We start from the raw sequence: 23139 nt of genomic DNA, 5'->3' as shown, positions 1-23139 counted from the left end.
CTACTCTGATCCCCTCTCCAATCACTCGGAGTCTGGGCAGCTGACAGCCTCACAGTCCACACAGCGTTACTCTGGTTGCTGGCTCCAGCCAATGGCTGAGCAAGCTGGTAGCACCCAAGCCTTGCCATTTCCGCCCACATGGTACTACTCTAATGGGCTCCCTTTGCTGGGAGCTGTTCAGATCTCCCTCCATGGCTGCTGGTTTCCCTGCCCAGTCCTGCTTCTGCCCTGCTCTTTTCAGGGGTGTTTCCCCAATAAACCCTTGACACTTCTGAGTCCATCTTATACCCATTTCTGAAAGAACTCTCTCAGAGGTAAAAACTGCTGACTCTTAGGGGTGTATTCTTCCAGCCCGTTTTTCTATTCATTTATGTATATGTATGCATGCATACCAGCTAAAGGTTTGTTGAAATTCATTTTGTTTTTATATAAATGAGATGATACTGTGCGTGTGAACTAGTCTACAATTTTAAAAAATTTAGCACTTGTGCACAGTAGATAACAGTACGCATAGGTATGTCTTTTCTTATTTGCTGTATACTATTCCACAGTGTGGCAAGCTCATCCTTACTTAACCATTCTTATACTGATAAATGTTTGGGTTTTCTATCTTCTATTACTTTTTTTAAAGTATGTTTTTAAATTAGTTTTTTTTTTTGGCTGTGCTGGGACTTTGTTGCTGAGAGCAGGCAAGGCATGAGAGCATTCTCTAGTTGTGCCAAGTGGGGGCTGCTCTAGTTGGGGTGCACAGGCTTCTCGTTGTGGTGGCTTTTCTTGTGGAGCATGGGCTCTAGAGCATGGGCTCAGTATTTGTGGCACACAGGCTTAGTTGCCCTGAGGCATGTGGAATCTTTCCTGACCGGGGATCAAACTTGTGTCCCCTGTGTTGGCAGGCAGATTCTTAACCACTGGACCACCAGCCAAAGTCCCTTCTATAAATCCTTAAGAATATATTTATTTATTTTGGCTGAGCCAGGTTTTAGTTTCAGCACATGGGATCTTTAGTTGTGGCATGTGGATCTAGTTCCCTGACCAGGAATCGAACCCAGGGCCCCCTGCATTGGGAATGCAGTCTTAGCCACTGGACCTTCAGGGAAGTCCCTTTATCTTCTATTATTAATAGTGGTGCTAGGAACGTGGTATGAGGGGATTTCAAATAACAATAAACTGAACATTATTCCAGACAGTTTAGAAACTTGTATTAACCAAGCCTTTTTGTGTGTTTCTGATGCTTTGACATCTGGGGCTTTTGCTGACCTAGGAGGGACTGCCCTTTCTAGGATTTGCCAGTTTCAAGAGATGGTGAACAAACATCTTGCCTGAGCGTACCCTTCAAATGCAAATAAACCAACCCAGAGTTGTACTCCTCACCACCATCTATCTGACTCTCACTTTCCAGGCCACCATTCCCCAGCCCTAATCAGACAGCTAGGGGCTTCCCTGGTGGCTCAGCTGGTAAAGAATCCGCCTGCAATGCGGGAGGCCTGGGTTCCATCCCTGGGTTGGGAAGATCCCCTGGAGAAGGGAAAGGCTACCCACTCCAGTATTCTGGCCTAGCGAATTCCATGGATTGTATAGTCCATGGGGTCGCAAAGAGTCAGACGCCAGGGAGAGACTTTCCCTTTTACTTTCAATCAAACAGCTAGGGGCAGCCCCAGTGCCCCGGAGCCTGGCCAATCCTCAACCTGCTTACCCAGCCTTGCCTGTTACTTTTCGCGGAAACCACATTAAAGGCTCTTGCCCACCAGTTCCCCCTCTCCCTCTGCTTCTTGACCAACCCCAGTGCTTCCCTGTGTGCCCCACCTCCCGTGGCCTAGCCTGCCCCCTCCTCTTGGGATTTGTAAGTATAACCAATTATCTTGTCTATGCCTGTCATCATCTCTTGCTCTGTTGGCATCGCCAGACCTGAATCCTAATAAAAAACCTATGTTCTAAACAGGAGGACCCCACACTGGCAAGGTGGAGCAAATATTTTCCTTTTCTCCCAAAGGTTCCGGCAGGCTTTCATTTGTGAACTCTTTCTGGGCGCATGTGAAACGCTAAATGTTCTGGATTACTTAGGGCAGACACAAGAAAGAACTTCCCGCCAATAAGCAAGTCCACTAGAATAACCTTATTCCGGAAGCATCTTTAGAACAGTAGCGTCAACAGCCTGCAACAACAACCCTGTGAGCTGAATCCCCCACAGAGCAGAGGCAGGGACGGAGGCTGGCGGCCGGCTCCTGCTGGCAGAAGGCTTCAGGAATTCACCACTCAGCGGGGCACGGCCCCACCCCTCGCTGAAGGAGGCCAAGAGGTTCCCTCCGGCCGGTTCCTGCAGACAACTGCGGTCATCTGCACCTGAGAAGGAAGGGGGAAATGGGATTACCGCCTTCCGCGTTGCCCTGGGGCTCTGGGCCCGGTGACGCGGGGCATCCTGGCCTGTGTTCGCAGCTGCCTGCCGGGAGCCGGAGCCTGTCAGCTCGAGCGGCAGCGAGGGAAGACATTTCTGACACAAAACCCCAGGGGAATCCACGGAGGAGCTGGGCTGTCATTACTTATTAACAATGGGCCTGATCCCCAGCCAGGCAGGCCCAGGGAAATAGCCTGTAGGGAGGCCGGCCTCCCCGCTACGAGGTGGCTTAACACTCTCAGTGCCGGAGGGAGCTGTTGGGGGAGGGGTGTCGATTGTCACATTTTTTGCAGGGAAGAGGGGCCATTCTTTACATATTAGAGGCGCGCCGGTCCTCGTCTTCTGCTCCTCCTCCTCTCGGTGTCCGCATTCTTTTCCGCTCCCCTGCCCCCTCTGGTTTGAAGCCGGCAAAGCCGCAGGATGTGGGGGACTGCGCTCCTCCGGAGAAGGAAGATTTGAGCGCGCACACAGCCTGAAACCTGGGGCTAACATACTGGTAGCAGACCAGGAGAGGTGCGCAGACTAGCTGGTCGTTCAATCTGGTTATTGCCTCTTTTCTCCCCCTCGAGGATTCCTGGGCTCCGGCGCCGGCACTCTCTGTCCCAGCTCTGCGATCTCAGGTGGGCAGAGTCACCCACCTGCAGGTCGGGCTTCCTGGGGAAGCAGAGGCTGAGATGGAGATTGGCATGGGGGACGTTTTTTTAGGGAGGATTTCTAGGATCAGCACCTGGAGATGGGCGGGGGGTGGAAGCCGAAGCCAGCAAAGGGGGAAACTGAACTACAGAGGTAGCTGGACGGAAGCCTCCGCTGGAGCCCCACGGAGAGCTCTGGAGCTGGGTTGACCCTTCGGAGTGGCTCGCAGGGGTGAGCTGGAGGGGTAAGCCTCCAGACGCGGGTGTGGACCAGCCTCGGGCGTGGGCTGCTCCAGAAGCCGGCTTGGCCCTGGGCAGGGCGGTTTCTTCAGCCTTGGGGAGGGGCTGAAGGCCACTCTCCAGCAGCCCAAGGTGTATGGATGGGGGAACCCGGCCACCACCCCCTTGCCTCCCCCGGAGGCCAGCCTGGCCTCCTTTCCTGTTTCATCTCCTCCATTCTTCCTGCTACCCCTCCTCTCATCCCTCTTTTCTTCCCTCTTCCCTGCAGGAACTATCCCAGAGGTTTTCAAAATTCTAAAGGCCGTCCAATCCGGCGGGCCAGTGCAAGTTTACAATCAGCGAAACCGCCCTAATTGAGGCAAAAGGTCTGAGAACCACCCCCACCCCTCCCAGCTCGGGCCACCGCCGTCTTTGCTATAAAACACTTCGTAATCCCTAAAAGAGCTGGCTGGCTGGCTGAACTCGGAGCATTTTTTTCCTCTCTAATTGGGCGGTTCCAAACTTCACCACAGGGGGTGCTAAATTGTCATGGGTTCTTTTATTTGTGTCAACCGGAGCAGGAAGCGTAGAATTGTTATGTGTCTGTAATGTAAATTCCGCGACCAGATGTATCTGTTATCTGTTCAGTTTCATGTACTTTAGGAGACGGTATTGGACCTAACTGGTGACACGCACTTAGGAATAGTCAGGTAGGGAAGGCAATGGCACCCCACTCCAGTACTCTTGCCTGGAAAATCCCATGGACGAAGGAGCCTGGTAGGCTGCAGTCCATGGGGTCGCTAGGAGTCGGACACCACTGAGCGACTTCAATTTTACGTTTCACTTTCATGAACTGGAGAAGGAAATGGCAACCCACTCCAGTGTTCTTGCCTGGAGAATCCCAGGGACGGGGGAGCCTGGTGGGCTGCCCTCTCTGGGGTCTCACAGAGTCGGACATGACTGAGGCGACTTAGCAGCAGCAGCAGCAGCAGCATGTTATCACCAAGGCCACGCTCTGGAGCCTACCAAGACCTGAGCTTCTTCAATCAGCCCCAGAGGTCTTGTTTATTAGCATAAAGGGCCTTAGAAATGAGTTCCCACTGGCGGAAGCAGGTGGGGGTGGGGGTGGGGGTGGGGGTGGGGGTGGGGGTGGGGGTGGGGGTGGGGGTGGGGGACGTGGATTGGTCAGGCATCAGAGCTGGACTTCAACACTTGCAAGGCTCAGGCTGGGAAGATGCGGTTCGCTCTATGGTTGGTTCTCGAAGGAATGGCACCGCGGGCTTGATTCCTAAATGATCTTAGGTGCGTCCAGTGACTGAATTGGTGAATCTTGTGCCCCTGGAGTCAGAATAGAAGGTTAGAGAATCCTGCTGCAAGACTTTCCTTGCATTTGCCTTGGGCAAACTTTCCTGAGAGGCGCTGCTGGAGCTTTTAAAGGATGGAAGGCTGGAAGGTCATGGAATTTACAGGACCAGTTATACGGCTGCTTTGCGTAGCTTGTTCAGAAGTTGGCTTAAAGACTTCCTCTCACAGTGGAGAGGGGCCCTAAGACCTCACCCTCCTCAAATTACTGAAAGGTACAGGGCTTCCCTCTTAGCTCAATGCAGGAGACCCCACTTCGATTCCTGGGTTGGGAAGATGCTCTGGAAAAGGGAAAAGGCTACCGCCTCCAGTATTCTGGCCTGGGGAATTCCACGGACTGTATAGTCCGTGAGGTCACAAAGAGTTGGACAAGACTGAGCGACTTCACTTCACCTCTCTCACAGATTTACCAAAAAGAACCTAGTGGGTTTTTATGCAAGACCAAACTGGCTTAGGTTAATAGCGCCAGCCTAAAACCCCACCTCATCTATAAAACTTTAATCAGCTGTGAAATCCCACCTTCCCACATCAATAACCACCGTGTACCTCCGTGTTTTCTCTCGGGTATGATAGGGGTCTGCTCCTTGCATCCTCTGTCATAAGAAACTGTAAGGACTATATGCATTGTGTTCTTAAACCCTTCCCAAACTGGTTGGATTCTCAAATTGGGGACTGATGTCTTGGGGTTGTGGGAAGGTTAAAAAAAATCAGTGCTCAGAAGTGTCCGCAGCAGGGAGGCCCCCCGTGTTCCTTATGAGTGGAGTGTGGATTAAGGGCTGGTATGCACAGGTGCCCCGAACTCCACCGCCCTGTGTCTCCACAGTGCTAGCGCAGATGAAGCTTGACTAAACAGTGTCTGTCCAAGCATAGATCCTGCACACAGTCAAATAATCAATGCAAAACTCTGGCAAGGAGAGATTAGGTCATTAGATCTGATGGCTTGGAATGCTGGTTGCCTACTGAGGATGGGAACCAGGGTTGTGAGTTACATTCTCAACTTGCGTTAAATCTTCTTTCCCTACAGCCTGGTTCTGAAGGGTGGAGTCAGAGTCATCAGGAAACAGGGTTCTCAGCCAGCAGTATCATGCTTACCTGTATCAGGTAAGTCCCAATGTACAAAACCTTCCAGCACAACTTTGGTACTGAGTGTCTTTCGGCCCCTTGAGTGGACAAAGCATTTTCTCTGTCAGTGTCTGGTTGGACCTTTGTTGTTGTTGAGTCACTAGTAATGTCTGACTCTTTGTGACCGTATGGACTGTAGACTGCCGGACTCCCCTGTCCATGGGATTCTCCAGGCAAGAATACTGAATTGGGTTGCCATTTCCTCCTCCAGGCAATCTTCCTGACCCAGGGATTGGTTGGACCTTTACAGCTGCTGAAAACGTGAGGGTTGTGGGGCAGAGAGCTGCATCTCCTTGAGCTGACCAATAGCTATACCTCCCATGTTGCTTGCTGATGAAACTCTAGATTTTTCCTGATGTTGGATAGCAATGTGTTTGTGAAAGGCGGGCTTAATTCTAGGACATGATTCATAATTGTATTAAACCATAGTACAAATAGTACTTTTTTTAAAACTGTAGTTGATTTACAATGCTGTATTAGTTTCAGGTGCACAGCCAAGTGATTCAGTTATACATGTATATATTTATTCTTTTTCAGATTCTTTTCCATTATAGTTTATTACAAGCTATTGAATATAGCTCCTCGTGCTATACAATAGGTCCTCGGTGGTTATCTATTTTGTGTATAGTAGTATTTATATGGTAATCCTAAGCTCCTAATTTATCCCTCCCCTCTTCTTTGGTAACCATAAATTTTTCTTCTGTGTCTTTGGGTCTATTTCTGTTTTGTAAATAAGTTCACTTGTATCATTATTTCAGATTCCACATGTAAGCAGTATCATATGATATTGTTCTGTTTGGCTTGCTTCACTTCGTATGATGATCACTAGGTCCATCCATGTTGCTGCAAATGGCATGATTTGGTTCTTTTGATGGCTGAGTAATATTCCATTGTATGTGTGTACCACGTCGTCTTTATCCGTTCCTCTGTCAGTGGACATTTATATTGCTTCCATACCTTGGCTATTGTAAACAGTGCTGCTATGAACATAGGGCTGCCTATATCTTTTCAAATTAGAGTTTTTGCCTTTTCTGGATATGTGCCCAGGAGTGAGATAGTTGGATCATGTGGAAACGGTGGTTTGTTATTGTTGTTTTTACAAACATTACTTTTGATGACTTAGTTTTGGGAGTCCCTTTCCTGCCCAATAGAACTTAACAGGGATCCTGGTGGTGGGTTTCTCAGAAGTCTTTTTCTCTTCAAGAAAATAGAAATGTTTAAGGAGATTGTTGCCACCATTACCCATCCAACGTTCTTCCTGCTTTTGAATGCTGTTTGTAAGGATATGAGATACTGGAGCAGCAGCAGTTATTTTGTGACTGTGAGGAAATGATCGAACAGAAAGGTCATCAAGGACCCAAGATCTTTTTACCTATCTGGCCATCAAATCTAAGACCGCCTACCTCTGGGCTGTTTGTTCTATGTGAAATGCTTTTTATTGGAAACACCTGAGAGCATCCTGATGCTACAGTCCCTAGTACAGTCCCTAATTTAATAGTTAAGAAAGCTGGGAGAGATTAGGTTATGGAGTTAACTAGTGGCAGAGAAGGGCCTGGAATCCAAGGGTTCCAGTTTCATCCAGGATACTCTATCCCTGAACTCTTAGGGAACCCCAGGGGTCACCTCATGGCCAAGGGCACCAATGATCAGGCTCTGTGCCTCTGCCCAAATCAGAGCAGTGTGGCTTTTATCTGATTTATCTTATTGGTTTCTCACTAACATTCTGTTTGAAGGCTATGAGGCTTAAACATATTTTAAAAACACTGTCCCACCCTTTACCCTGTACAACAGTGGCTGACTTTTTACCCCACCACAGTGGAAATTGTAAAAAAAAATCTTTTCTAAGAGGAAACGCCTGGGAGGGGTGGTATTTTATTTCCCAGGTTTAAGCCCAGAGATCCTAGCAAACCACTCACTCTCACGCTTACACACACAAGCCTCAGGCGCGTGCGCACACACACACACATGCACTTCTGAAGCATATGCATGCTGTGTGTGTGTGCTCAGTATGTCCGACTCTTTGCAACCCCATGGACTGTAACCTGCCAGGCTCCTCTGTCCATGGGATTCTTCAGGCAAGAATGCTGGAGTGAGCTGCCATTTCCTCCTCCAGGGGATCTTCCCGATCAAGGGATCAAACCTGCATCTCCTGCGTCTCCTGTATTGGCAGGCAGATTCTTTACCGCTGAGCCAGTGGCGAGGCTCGAAGCATATGCATGCAGACATGCTATTCACTTGATTTTTTCCATTCTGTTAAGTGTTCTCAGGTTGCAAGGCAGAATGAGATGCAAAGAGGCTAGCACAGGTGTGAGAGTTTATGAGAGCCCCTGGAGGGCCAAGCATGAGCAAGAGCTGCTGCCTTGGTTCTGGAAATAGCCGCAGCAGAGGCCACACTTGTCATCTGTCTTGTCCTTGGGTGTTCCAGATTCTGGGGCCACCTCCATTCTTGAGACCCAGCTTGTCTTGGCTTCCACCGCTTGCTCTCAAGGTGCCCAGAACTGGATCTGGACACCTTGGTCTGATCGGGTGGGCTCCACACTACACTGCATGGACCCACCAGCCTTGCTCGGGGCAGACAGAGTTCTCAAGCTGGGATATCTCCTGTCTTTCCTAGGGTGCTGAATCCTGACCTGGTCAATGGTAACAACACAACAGAGTTAAATGACATGAAACATAGATGGCGGCTTATGCAAAAGGAACCTGGCTCTCCTGAAAATGGGGCTATGAGCATGGCAAGTACCTCACATTGAATCAGCCCCAGTACAGCCTCCTGAGAACTGGGAACTGCCTTCTTCTCCCTCAGCTCCTCTGGGCGACCTCCTTTCCCACCCTTCCTTCGCTGTTTCATTCAGGAAGCCTTTCTTCATTGCCTACTGTTCCTGTGATCTATTGCTGGATAGTAGTCCCCAAACCTAGTGGCTTCCAAAGAAAACCATTTTATTATATCTCACAGCTTCGGGGGTCAGAATTCACGTAGGGCTTGGCTGGGCGATTCTTTTGCTCCTTGTCACGTGGCTGCGATTACTCAGTGGTATTCGCTGGCAGCCTGGTTGGTCTGGAAGGTCAAGGTGGACCAAGTTGGGTACCTGGGCGGGAAAGGCTAGAAGGCTTGGGTCACTGAGCTGCATTCCCTCTTTATGTCACTCGGGGTCTCTCCAGTAGATGAGTGTGACTTTGCACATGGCGGCTGTAAGAGAGAGTGTTCCAAGAGACAGGAAGTGCTGCCAAGTGCTTGAGGCCTGAGCACCCAGAGTGGCACGTTTCCCTTCTGCCATGTTCTATTCATCAAAGAAATCACAGAGGCCACCCAGATCGGAGGGGGTGGGGCGGGAGCCTAGACTCTCTTCTCTCAGTGGGAGGAGTGTGAAAGCAGAGGTGGCCAGCTTGAATCTGCCACCTCGCCTATCTGCTGGGTATCATGAGAGACGCTGTTCAGTAAGAGAGCAAATAATATGAGTACCGCTATTTTGTTCCTTTATTCCTTCCTCTGAGTTAAGTCCAGATCTCGGGGTAGACTTTCCTGTTTCCTCAAATTACTGGAAAAACTGCTGGACCTTGTAATGGGGCTGAGCGGAGCAGGGGCAGAGAATCTGGGCAGTGCCAGAGCTGCTCTCAGGAGGTCATGTGGGCTGGGAGCAAGATCCAGGAGAGAAGACACTGACGCTAAGACGACTGGGGCCAGGGAGGGAGAGGGGAAAGAGGAAGGCACGGTTGGCAGTTGTCGGGAAGGGTGGACCTTTGATGTGGTCCGAATCTGAGTTCCTTCTAAAAGCAGAGCCTAAAAATGCTGTGGGACATGCTCAGCGCCTTTGCCTCTTATGCCTCCACACTGAATTCCGGGTGAAAGGTGCCCCCTCCCCCAACATGTGCCACATAGCCCTGCTCTTCCACCTTCCCACGAATTCATCATTACAGCCCGCATGGGCCACAAATGCTTTAGGAGCCAGTGGATTCTCTGTGAATTACATGAAGAATGCCAACTTCTAAGTCAAGGTCAGATCTAGGCCAAAACAAAGGTGCTGCTGGGGACAAGTGGTGCAAGCACTTACCCCGCGCTGGACGGCACAGTACTCCGTGCAGCACAGAGTCCAGGAGGAAGAAGAAAGAGGCAACTTCAGAAACACAAGGCCAACTTCTGGGACCCCCTTCTTGTGTTTTCCAGGGCTTAAGAGCACGTGGAGGTACCTAGTCCATCGAGGCCAGACCAAGTTAGCAGGTTGGTTGGCCCTCTGTGGAGGAAGTGACTTGCCCTCTTTGAGTTTCTGTATAGTCAACTCTTGGGCTTCTTAATACCCTAGCAGGCTGTGATCTGTGGTTCTATGAGGACAGAGTGAGACAGCACATCTTAGTGAACTCTGGGGAATCCAGAATAGTGTTCAGACTGAAAGCTTTCACGTGATTGTGACTGTTATGGCAATGCAGAGTGCTCTGTGGAGACAGCCTCCACCTTGGTTTCTGCTCCTCCCATAGGAGTCCCTACTCCATGCTCCGTTGCCCTGCCTCCCAGACTCCTAGCAGGATCTCTGGGTCCTTGGTTACTCCATGAAACCTGTTAAGAGATTCTGCTTTTCTAGTGGTCTCTTCCTGACGGGAGAAGGGAGTGCCCCAGACCTCTAGCTCACGCATATGCCCTAAGATGTCTTGGGCCATACCACGGGGGCCTCGTTTACCAGTTCATGCCCATACCTCATTCTACCTAGACTCTGATGGGTGATTGTGTATTGAGATAAGCAGGCCTTTCTGTTCCAACTGCCCTCAGTTAGGGGGGGCCTTTCAAAGGGCTCAAATTATGTCTAGGCTGCCGTCTTAGGATGCTGTTGGCTGCAAGTGCAGAAATTCCCAACACGAGAAGATCCCTAAGACGATACTTCTAGGTTCTCTCTTCTCTGATCCTCTCAGCTCTGCCTTTCTGGGTACATGTGTCAGTGTCAACCTCCAACTGGTCCCAAAAAGGCTGCTGCAGTTCCAGGCATCACATGCAGTACACAACCTCTAGTAGGGAGGAGCTGTTCCTTCCAGCCAGAGATGATATTCAAAACATTCAGCAACCAGTACAGCAGGGTATGGACCAGTGGGAAGAAACTAGCTGTACCGGCACGGGCCTGCTGAAGGTCAGGATGGTTTTCAGGGTTGCATTCCTAAGAGGAAGGAAGCCCCTAACAGAATTAGCTTACACAGCAGTGGAACACATGACTCCATCCACAAAACCTGTTTCTAGAATGGTGAAGATTTTGCCATGAATTGTGGATGAAATCCCCCTTCTTGAAGGTGGACATGTCAGTTATATTTGGGTTTGTTTAGCAGGTTGAAGGCTAGGGAACCCATCAGATTCACCTGTTTCGCGGACTTAACACCTCCCCGCCATCATCCCTCTGAAATCACAGGCTTCTTGTGCCGACCTGGGATCCACTGTTAAATCTGACCTGAGCATCTCGTGTGTGTTTTTCAAAATTTTAGTTTGAAAATATTTGAAATTGCAGGAATAGAGCCACAGACTTCCATATACACTTCACCCAGATTCACCCATTGTTGACATTCTACCATTTTCTGTCTCTCTCTCTCTCTACACACACACTGATTATTTTGATGGAATAATTTCAGTCAGTTACAGACATTGGGTCCTTGACTCCTAAATCTTCAGTGTGATTCTCCAAAGAATAAAGACATTTGCTTACATCGTCCCAGTACAATGATCACTTTCAGGAAATTTAACATCAATGCAATACTATTATCTCATACAGAGCACATATTCGAATTTCACCAGTTGTCCTGAAATGTCCCTTTTAGTAATTTTTCTGCTCCAGAGTTTAATCCAGGATCACATATGATCTCTGGTCGCCTGGTCACTTCATTCCCTTTCAGCCTGCACCAGCTCTCCTTAGCCTGACCTTTGTTGTTACTGATGCTGACAGTTGAAAAGTACAGGACCATTTTGCAAAATGTCACTCAATTTGGGTTTGCTTGATGTTTTCTTAGGGTTAGATTCAGCTAAGCATCTTGGTTTTGCCTCCTTGCTGCTTTCTGTAACTGCAAGTGATTTAAGCTTTTATGAAAGTTATGTTTTTGATGTCTGCAAAGTAGAAGTACTATTTGGTTCAGTTAGGCCCATTTCATGGATGGACAGACTGAGCAGTTCTTAGTGAGTCATTTGGGAGAGCCAGGATAAGGTTAATCCGAGAGGCCTTAGACAAACCAGCAATTTCTGCTCAACTGCCTGCCTTTCTCCCTCTCTCTTGCTCACATCCTGTCTCCTCCGGCTTCTCATAGCCTTCTCCTGGGGCTTAATTGATAGGCGAATTATTGAGTGTTTGGCCAGGCGGGGCGGGGGGGCCAGGAGGCTGTCTAGAGCCTGCAGAGCTTGCTTTTTAGGTTAAGGTGGGGATGAGTCTGCCAGCAGCCTTCCACTGACAAGGGCGTGATGGATTTCCTCCCATTCTTTGCTAGCAATGCTTTTGTTACTTTGCATTTTGTGCAGCACCTTTTCTCTCTGCAACTCAAGGCCTTTTGCAGAGGCTTATGTAATGAAAAATAATTCTGCAAGGTAGGCAGACCGGGCAAGGCCTGAATAAGGAAACTGCATTCCTATCCACATGTACAAAATCCCTGCTGGGGCCCGTCTGTGTTGGGGCAATGACATTCGACATCTGTGGCACTTGGAGACCATAAGGGAGCAAGGACATGGGCAGAGGGGGATGTAGTTGCCTTTGCTAAACTCCAAAAAAGCCCCTCTCCCTGTGCTTGGGCGACTGGCTCTGAAACAAGAAAAGGGAGGACTTTAAGAGAGATAAATAAGGGAGGGAGGAATGGGCCAATGATCGAAAGGAGGAAGTCAACACATACAGGAAAAGGTGCTCAACAACCTTGGTCATCCAGGAAATGTAAATTCAAACCACTCTGAGATTGTAATATACCCATCAGAATGACTAATACATCAAAATGAATCAAAACTAATACTAAGTGCCGATAAGCATGGGGAGCAACTAGAACTTCGTAGGCCACTGATGGGCTAGAACTTCACACAGCCATTATAGAAAACTAAATGGTAACCACTAAAACAGATGCCCACCCTGTGACCCAGCAGTTCCCCTCCTGGGGAAAAACCCACAGATGAACATTTATGTTCACTAGAAGACCTGAAAAGTAATGTTCATCGCACTATTCCATCAGCCAAAAACTAGGGACTACCCAAATATTCATCAGAAGTAGAAAGGATAAATAAAGCATGTTGTATTTATGTTGTGGAATATTATGCAGCAATGAAAAAGGACAGCCTGCTACTTTGTATACTATATAGACAGTTCTCACGTACAGAATGTGGAGTGAAAGAAGACAGATAATAAAGACTGAATTCTGTATAATTTCATTTACATAAAGCTTAAACCCAGGCTAAAGTAATCTGTGGGGACAGAAATGAGAAAAGTAGTTACCTTGTGACTGGGAGGCAGGAAGGAGCCATCTGGAGTGTTGGTAATAGTCTGTATCTTCACCTCAGTACTGAAGAACATATGAGTTTACTTTGTAGAAATTCGTTGAGCTGTACACTGATAACATGATACTTCAAAAAAGATTTGCTGTAAGACAGGGAGGAGAAACAGTAAGGGAAACACAGGCTATTGGTGAGGTCATTCTATTGGTGAGCAGGTTGGATTCCCATAACTGTCCTTGAGTCCGTTTGTTCCTTAATCCAAAGGGACCACCACTCACTCCACCTGTTCATGTCAGCAGAGTCAGTATGCTTTTTAATTTTCTGGTACTTAGTTTTCTATCAAACTTTGTGGGCCAAAATTTCGTAAGCAGCAAAACTTCTATTTAGAGCAAGGCTAAGGGCATTAGTGATTTTTTACTTCATTCATTCACTCATCCATTCATTCAGCCATGAAAGGAAAAATTACTTTATGATTCTGGAAGCCTTTGGCTAGGACTTTTCATGTCTAGATGGCCTCTTATCAGCAACAAGACATTTTAGCCCATCGGGAGACAGCGTCAGAGGTGAGATGAGGGTGTGTGTAAAAAGTGCCTTCTGTCACTTTTCCCCTAGATTTCTGAACTGGGGGGCTAATTCCTGCCAGAGTGAAAGGTGACAAGGTCACGACAGCCTTGAAAGAGGGTGTGCTAGTTTCCCAGGGTTGCCATAACAAAGTACCATAGAGTGAGCGTGGCATAAACGACAGAAATGTATTAATATTGTCCCATTGTTCTGGGGGCTAGAAGTCCAAGATCAAAGTGTGGGCAGGGTCGGTTCCTTCTGAGGGTGTCAGGGAGAATCTGTTTCAGGCCTCTCGCCTAGATTCTACAGGTTTGCTGGCAGTCTTTGGTGTTCCTTGGTGTCTGTCTTTCTCCTAATTTCCCCTTTTTATAAGGATGCGTCATACTGGAGGAGGGTCCACTCTAATGATTTATTTCAATGTGACCACCTCTATAAAACCTTATACCCTAATGAGATCACATTCTGAAGTACGGAGGGATTAGGACTTCAACATACAACCATACCTCCTTTTACTGTGTTTGCTTTATTGTGCCTTGTGGAAGTTGTGTTTTTTTAAAACTTGAAGGTTGGTAGCAACCCTTGGTCGGGCAGCCTGGTGGTACAATATTTCTAACAGCATTTGCTCACTTCATTTCTCTGAGTCACGTTTTGGTAATTCGTGCAATATTTATGACTTTTTCATTGTTATTACATTTGTTTTGGTGATCTGTGTTTGGCGTTTGGTGTTACTATTGTCATTGTTTGGGGGTGCCAAGAGCCGTGACCATATACGCTCATGAGCTTAACCAGTGTGTGTTCTGACTCCTCCTCCGCCATCCAGCCATTCCCCCATCCCCTCTCTCCTCCTTGGGCTTCCCTATTCCCTGAGACAACAATATCAAAATTAGGCCAGTTAATAACCCTGCTGTGGCTTCTAAATGTTCAAGTGGAAGGAAGGGCTGCACGTTTCTCACTTTAAATCAAAAGCTAGAAATGATGAACTTAGTGTGGAAGGCACATCAAAAACCAAGTTAGGTCAGATCAGAAGCTAGGCCTCTTGCACCAAACAGTTAACCAAGCTGTGAATGCAAAGGAAAAGTTCTTGAAGGAAATTAGAAATGCTACTCCAGGGAACACACAAATGATAAGAAAGTGAGACTTCCCTGGCAGTCCAGGGGTTAAGACTCCATGCTTCCACTGCAGGGGACACGGATTTGATCCCTGGTTGGGGAACTAAGATCTCACTTGCCGCATGGTATGGCAAAACAAACAAGCAAATGGGGGGGAAAAAACCACAAATTATAAAGCAAAACAATCTTATTGTTGATATGGACAAAGTTCTAGTGGTCTGGATAGAAGATCAAAGCAGCCACAACATTCCCTGAAGCCAAAGCTTAAACCAGAGTAAGGCCCTAACTCTCTCCAGGTCTGTGAAGGCTGAGAGAGGTGAGGAAGCTGCAGAAGAAAAGTGTGAAACTAGCAGAGGTTGATTCATGAGGTTTAAGGAAGGAGGCTGTCTCCAGAACAACAAAAGTACACCACGAAGCAGCAAGTGCTGATGGAGAAGCTGCAGCAAGTTGTCCAGAGATCTAAGATCATTCATGAAAGTGGTTACACTAAACAACAGATATTCAGTATAGACAAAACAGCCTTCTCTTGGAAGATGATGCCTCCTAGGGCTTTCATAGCCAGAGAGGAGAAGTCACTGCTTGGCTTCAAAGGACAGGCTGACTTGTTAGGAGCTAATGATGCAGCTGGCGCCAGTAAATTGAAGTCATTGCTCATTTACAATTTTGAGAATCTTAGAAGCCTTAAGAATTATGCTAAATCTACTCTGCCTCTGCTCTATAAATGGAGCAACAAACCTGGATTACAGCCCATGTGTTTACAACAGAGTTTACTGAGTATTGGGCTTCCCTCATGGCTCGGCTGGTAAAGAATCAACCTGCAATGCAGGAGACCTGGGTTCGATCCCTGGGTTGGGAAGATCTCCTGGAGAAGGGAAAGGTTACCCACTCTAGTATTCTGGCCTAGAGAATTCCATGGACTATTCCATGGGGTCACAAAGAGTCGGACACGACTGAGCGACTTTTTCTTCTTCTCTTTCTGTCTAACTGAATATTTGAAGGTCTCCACTGTTGAGACCTACTGTTCAGAAGAAAAGAGTCCTTTGAAAATATTATTGCTCAGTGACAATGTACCTGGTCACCCGAGAGTTCTGATGGAGATGTCCGATGAGATTGGTGTTGTTTTTGTGCCTGCTAAGCACAGCATCCATTCTGTAGCCCATGGATCAAGGAGTCATTTCAAGTCCTATTATTTAGGAAATACATTTTATAAGGCTATAGCTGCCACAGATAGTGATTCTTCCTCTCATGGATCTGGGCAAAGCCAGTTGAAGACCTTCTGGAAAAGATTCACCATTCTAGATGCTATTAAGAATTTTCATGATCTGTGGGAAGAGGTCAAAATATCACCTTAACGGGAATTTGGGAGAAGTTGATTCCAACCCTCCTGGATGACTTTGAGGGGTTCAAGACCTCAGGGGAGGAAGGAACTGCAGATGTGGAAATAGCAAGAGAATTAGAATTACAAGTGGAGCCCGAGGATGTGACTGAATTGCTGCAATCTCATGATAAAACTTGAGCAGATGAGTTGCTTTTCACGGATGAGCAAAGAAAGTGGTTTCTTGAGATGGAGTGTACTCCTGGTGGAGATGCTGTGAAGATTGTTGAGATGACGACAAAGGATTTAGAATATAACATAAACTTAGTTGATAAAGCAGTGGCAGGGTTTGAGAGAACTGACTCACATTTTGAAAGAAGTTCTACTGTGGGTAAAATGCTATCAAACAGCACTGCACGCTACAGAGAAATCGTTTGCAAAAGTAAGAGTCAATTGATGCAGAGAACTTCATTGTCGTCTTATTTTGAGAATCACCAGAGACACTCCAACCTTTGGCAACGAGCACCCTGATCGGTCAGCAGCCATCCACAATGAAGCAAGATTGTCCACCAACAAAAAGGTTACCATAAACTGAAGACTCAGATGATGGTTCACTTTTTTTTAAGTAATAACATATTTTTACATTGATATATACACTTTTAAAGACATAATGCTATTGCACACTTAATAGACAATGGTATAGTGTAAACATAACTATCATATGCAATGGAAAACCAAAAATGAGTGTGACTTGCTTTATTGTAATAATCGCTTTATTGCAGTGGTCTGTAACCAAACCCACAGTATCTCTGAGGTCTGCCTGTATATTTGGGGATATACAATTTAGCCCATGCTAGAGGGGAATGATTCCACTAAAAGAACTGTTCCTCCCTGTCTCCACATTGTGTCTGGGTGATGAGGGACCAGTAGCTTTTTCTTTTTCTTTAGCTTTTTAAATATTAGAGTATAGTTGATTTACAACAAAGTGATTCATTTATGTATATATAATATCCATTCTTTTTCAGATTCTTTCCCATATAGGTTATTACAGATTATTGAGTAGAGTTCCCCATGCTATGCAGTAGGTCCTTCAGTTCAGTTCAGTCACTCAGTCGTGTCCGACTCTCTGCAACCCCAAAGGACTGCAGCATGCCAGGCTTCCCTGTCCATCACCAACTCCCGGAGCCTACTCAAACTCATGTCCATCACATTGGTGATGCCATCCAACCATTTCGTCCTCTGTCTTCCCCTTCTCTCCCACCTTCAATCTTTACCAGGATCAGGGTCTTTTCCAATGAGTCAGTTCTTTGCATCAGGTGGCCAAAGTATTGGAGTTTCAGCCTCAGCATCAGTCCTTCCAGTGAATATTTAGGATTGCTTGCCTTTAGGATGGACTGGTTGGATCTCCTTGCAGTCCAAGGGGCTCTCAAGAGTCTTCTCCAACACCACAGTTCAAAAGCATCAATTCTTTGGCGCTCAGCTTTCTTTATAGTCCAACTCTCACATCCACACATGACTACTGGAAAAATCATAGCTTTGACTAGATGGACCTTTGTTGGTAAAGTAATGTCTCTGCTGTTTAATAAGCTGTCTAGGTTGGTCATAGCTTTTCTTCCAAGGAGCAAGTAGGTCCTTGTTGATTATTTATATAGCAGTGTTTATATGTTAATCTCAAACTCCTAAAGTCTGTTTCTATGTCTGTGAGTTTGTTTCTGTTTTGTAAATAAGTTCATTTGTATCATTTTTTTATATTCCATATATAAGTGATATCATATGGTATTTGTCTGTCTTTCTGACTTCACTCAGTGTGATAACCTCTGGGTCAATCCATGTTGCTGCGAATGGCATTGTCTCATTTTCTTTATGACTATATATATGTATACCACATCTTTATCCATTCCTCTGTCAGTGGACATTTAGGTTGCTTCCATGTCTTAGCTATTGTGAATAGTGCTGCAATGAAGATCTTTTCAAATTATGGTTTTCTCTGGATATATGCCCAGGAGTGAGATTGCTGGATCATGTGGTAGTTCTGTTTTTCGGTTTTTTTAAGGAACTTCTGGGAGGTAAGTTGGGAAGGAGGTTCAAGAGGAAGGAGATATATGTATACTTATGGGTGATTTACGTTGTTGTACAGCAGAAACCAACACAACTTTGTAAAGCAATTATCCTCCAATTAAAAATAAATTAAAAAACTTTTATAAAAGGAAATTCCATACTGTTCTCTGTACTGGTTGTACCAATTTATATTCCCACCAGCTGTGTAGGAGGGTTCCCTTTTCTCCACAGCCTCTCCAGCATTTATTATTTGTAGACTTTTTGATGATGGCCATTCTGACCCGTGTGAGGTGATACCTCATTGTAGTTTTTATTTGCATTTCTCTAATAACGAGCAATATTGAGCATCTTTTCATATGTTTATTAGCCATCTGTGATCTATTTAGATCTTCTGCCCATTTTTGATTGGGCTGTTTGTTTTTTTCGATTTTGAGCTGCATGAGCTCTGTGTATATTTTGGAGAGTAATATCTTGTTAGTTGCTTTGTTTGCAAATATTTCCTCCCATTCCAAGGGTTATCTTTTCATTTTGTTTATTGTTTCCTTTGCCATGCAAAAGGTTTTAAGTTTAATTAGGTCCCATTTGTTTATTTTTATTACTCAAGAGGTGGATCCAAAAAGATATTGCTGCAGAGTATCTGCCTATTATGTCAGAGTATTCTGCCTATGTTTTCCTCTAAGAATTTTATAATATCCAATTGGACATTTAGGTCTTTAATCTATTTTGAGTTCATTTTTGTGTACGGTGTTAGAGAATGTTCTAATTTCATTCTTTTACATGTAGCTGTCCAGTTTTCCTAACACTACTCATTGAAGAGATAGTCTTTCCTCCATTATGTAATCTTGCCTCCTCTGTCATAGATTAATTGACCATAGGTGCATGGATTTGGGCTTCCCTGAGTGCCGAAGAATTGATGCTTTTGAACTGTAGTGCTGGAGAAGACTCTTGAGAGTCCCTTGGACTGCAAGGAGATCCAACCAGTCCATCCTAAAGGAGACCAGTCCTGGGTGTTCATTGGAAGGACTGATGCTGAGGCTGAAACTCCAATACTTTGGCCACCTCATGTGAAGAGTTGACTCATTGGAAAAGACCCTGATGCTGGGAGGGATTGGGGGCAGGAGGAGAAGGGGACGACAGAGGATGAGATGGCTGGATGGCATCACCAACTCGATGCACATGAGTTTGGGTGAACTCTGGGAGTTGGTGATGGACAGGGAGGCCTGACGTGTTGCGATTCATGGGGTCACGGAGAGTCGGACACGACTGAGCGACTGAACTGAACTGATAGCTTAGTTGGTAAAAAATCTGCATTTCTGGGCTTTCTGTCCTCTTCTATTTATCTGTATTTCCGTTTTTGTGACAATACCATACACTTTGATTACTGTAGCTTTATATTATAGTCTGAAGAGAGGGAGCCTGATTCCTGCAGCTCGGTTTTTCTTTCTCAGGATTGCTTTGGCTATTTGGGGTCTTTTTTCAGTAGCTTCTTAAGCATGTGGGAAAGGGAAAATGGTTGGTCTGAAGAAGAATTAAAGTGTCTCCCAGAGAGGAGGAGGAAAAGCTGCGGAAGCATCATCATGGCTGCCAGCATAGGCTCAGGAGCCAGGCAGGTTTGGTTCAAATTGTGGTTCCACACCTGGACCCCTACTCTTACTGTATGACCTTGAACAAGTTAAAGTTAGGTTCTTTAAACCTCAGTGTCCCCTTTACTAAAGTTGGGTCTTGACCTCCCACCTCCCAGGGTAGTCATACAACTTGGCTTCTATATTGTGTGTAAGATGGGTTGAAAGTGAAAGTCACTCAGTCGTGTCCAATTCTTGGCGACCCCATGGACTATACAGTCCACTGAATTCTCCAGGCCAAAATACTGAAGTGGGTAGCCTTTCCCTCTCCAGAGAACCTTCCCAACCCAGGGATCAAACCCAGCTCTCCCACATTGCAAGGTGGCTTCTTTACCAGCTGAGCCACAAGGGAAGCCCAAGAATACTGGAGTGGGTAGCCTATCCCTTCTCCAGCCCCAGGAATCGAACCGGGGTCTCCTCTGTTGCAGGTAAAATGGGTTTTGCTGTGCTTAATCCACATAAAACATGCAAGGAATTATTGTTTGGTTCTGGAAAAGACTCAAGGAGGGCAGAAACATTCAGTGGGGGCTTTAGTAGCTGTGGAGGGAGCAATTTTAAAATGATTAACCATTCTTTTCAATGATTTCAGAATACGTGGAATTTTTAAAAAATGCAAATCCCATAGAAGGGGTCAAGGCGAAAAAGGCCTCTCTGCAGCATATACCCTAGGCCTTCAGGCCCACATCCCTAGACTTTCCCCAAATATATCTATGATATCTATATATTTAAATATTTTTTTTCTGGGGCTGTGCTGGCTCTTCTTTGCTGTGTGCAGGCTTCCCCTAGTTGTGGTGAGCGGGTCTGCTCTCTAGCTGTGGTGTGCCGGCTTCTCACCGCAGTGACTTCTCTTGTTGTGAAGCATGGGCTCTAGGACGTGTGGGCTTCAGTAGTTGCGTCACTTGGGCTCAGTAGTTGTGGCGCAGGGACTTAGTTGCTCCGTAACATGTGGGATCTTCCCGGACAAGGGATCAAACCCGTGTCCCCTGCATTGGCAGGCAGATTCTGAACCACTGGACTACAAGGGAAGTCTTAAAATTTTTTTTGATATGCAAATAGGATCACAGCAGATGCTGTCTGTCATACCCACTCACCACCCCTGGATCTCCCCCACCAACTCCCAGAGGTACCTGCAGACATTTCTGTCAAAGCCTACCTTTTCCTGTATCTCTCTGCATCAGGATGATCTCTGGCCAAGAAGATAACCCGGTGACAACCCAGTGACACTCGAGATTGGCTAGGTGTTAAGAGTCCAGAAATAAATACCTCTCAATCAATGAGGGGCCAGAGTTCATGGATAAATACCCTGGTTTCCCAGCGCCTTGGTGGCATGACCCTGAGGCATGTTCCACATGGACCCTCAGTGGATCTCCAGGGAACTAAGCCCCATTTGCCTCCAGCAGGGACCCACTCACTGACACAGCCTTTATTGGTATCCCCCTGCCCCTGTCTCACTTCCCTCTTCCCCACTGTGCTTCTTGGATCACCTCCCAAATAATGACATGCACCCAGATTCTTGTCTCAAGGTCTGCCTCAAGGGAGGCATCCAACTAAGACTGAGATGAGATGATCACACATTGGTCTGCATGGAACTTTCTGCAGCCAGCAGTATGACTCCCAGAACTTTCCCTACCAGCACATACTGAAGGACTGTTTATTATTCGACAGTCTGGGCACATCATATTCAATTTAGCCAGTCCTGTTCCAACGGGCAATTAAGTTGTTTCCAGCTTTGGGCTGTTACGGACACTGCAGCAGTGAGCAGCTTTGTGCCCGTATCGTTCTGCAAATGGGAAAAATTGATCTGAAGGATTACTTTCTAGTTCAATAGCTAGGTCAAAAGCTAAGGGAACACTTTAGATCAGGACCCAAGGGTGGCTCTGGTGCTCAAGACTGGAGGTGACAGGAATAGAGTGGTTCAAGCCTGGGGACACTGTCCGCAGTGAGGACCTAGTGTGCCTGAAGAGGGCCGGCCCACCTGGCGATTCTCCCCGGGGGTTCTCAGTGCATTTGTGGGGGGCTCCTGTATGCTGGGTGGTGAGGCTACTGTAGCGGAAGGGCCTTCCCCCGGAGTCAGTATCTTCAGGAAGAACCCTACCATCCTGTTTCACATGCCCACACCCCGCTGCCACGTTCGTGCCATAGATAGTTATTTTTTCGAGCCAAATTCTCCTGATTTTCAGATGAAAAACAACTTGTTTTGAGAGCACGCACTCCTGAGATCTTCGGGCTCTTCCTTCCGGCTGATGAAATTAATTTTGAAGGTAGGAGGAATCGAGGAGGAGGCTGGGAATGGGTTCACGGCGCACACAGGGAGTGTTTTCTATAATTTGGTCGCTCTGCCTACTCGTGAACACTTACAGTGTTTACCTGATCATCAGCCTGTGCAGAAAACAAATTTTAAAAGCATCAACATAGTTCTTTGTTCTCCTCTAGAGCTATTTTCTGCTTGCTGGCTGCCTACTTGATCTCACCTTAAGATGCAGAGAAAGGTGCCCCAGATGTTCCCTGGGGGCTTGAACCGTCAGAGAGTCTAGACGACCAAGGCTGGAAGCAGCAGTGGTCGAAAGGATAGAGAGGAAGGCGAGAAGTCACTTCCTTTTCCCTCTTTCTCTGGTTTTTCCTGTTCATCTTCTTTGTTTTCCTTTGTCATTGGAGGTGGGGAGCAGGGACAGGGATGCCACCCCTCACACACACACTTACACACACATGCATGCGTGCACAAAAGTACCAGTTTAGGATCTGAGCCCTGGTGAGAGCTTCTGACTGCCATTCCCCACCTGGCTCCCACCCCAAGGCCGCCCATGGGCATCAAGCAAGGAAAAGCCCAGACAGTTATCAGTCAGCTCAGCAACCACACTTACGAGGCGGGGAACTAGGGGGAGGTCTGTCCTCCCTGCCTTCCAGGAGGGCCCATGAGTCACCTGGCCTCTGGGGATGCTCTCTCTGTTGTATGGGGACCATTCCATTCCAGGAGCTGTGAGCCCTGAGGTCTGGGGAGAGGTGTGGCAAAGGGAGCTGGCCTCCTGGGCACCCCAGCAGAAGTGGGAAGTTGAATTCTGACCTCGTTGCCAAAGGTATGCAGTTCACAGGAGGGACGTGGTCAGAAGTGGGTGGGAGGGCTGCTGATGCTGAGCGGTGATCTGTACTGAGCACGGACTGATGCCAAGCCCATGTCATCAGACAGCCCCGAGTTCTCTTCCTTCATATCCAGGGGAGGCCCCTGTTCTTGAAGGATGTGTCTGAAGAGTCTTGGGTGTGTATGCAAATCACCTCCCTCCCCCAGCTCCTGCTGCCCATCCTTCCTGCAAGCACAGCAGAATA

This window comes from Budorcas taxicolor, chromosome X (assembly GCF_023091745.1).
Source record: "Budorcas taxicolor isolate Tak-1 chromosome X, Takin1.1, whole genome shotgun sequence".
In the NCBI taxonomy this organism is placed as follows: domain Eukaryota; kingdom Metazoa; phylum Chordata; class Mammalia; order Artiodactyla; family Bovidae; genus Budorcas; species Budorcas taxicolor.
This window is presented reverse-complemented; position numbering follows the sequence as displayed.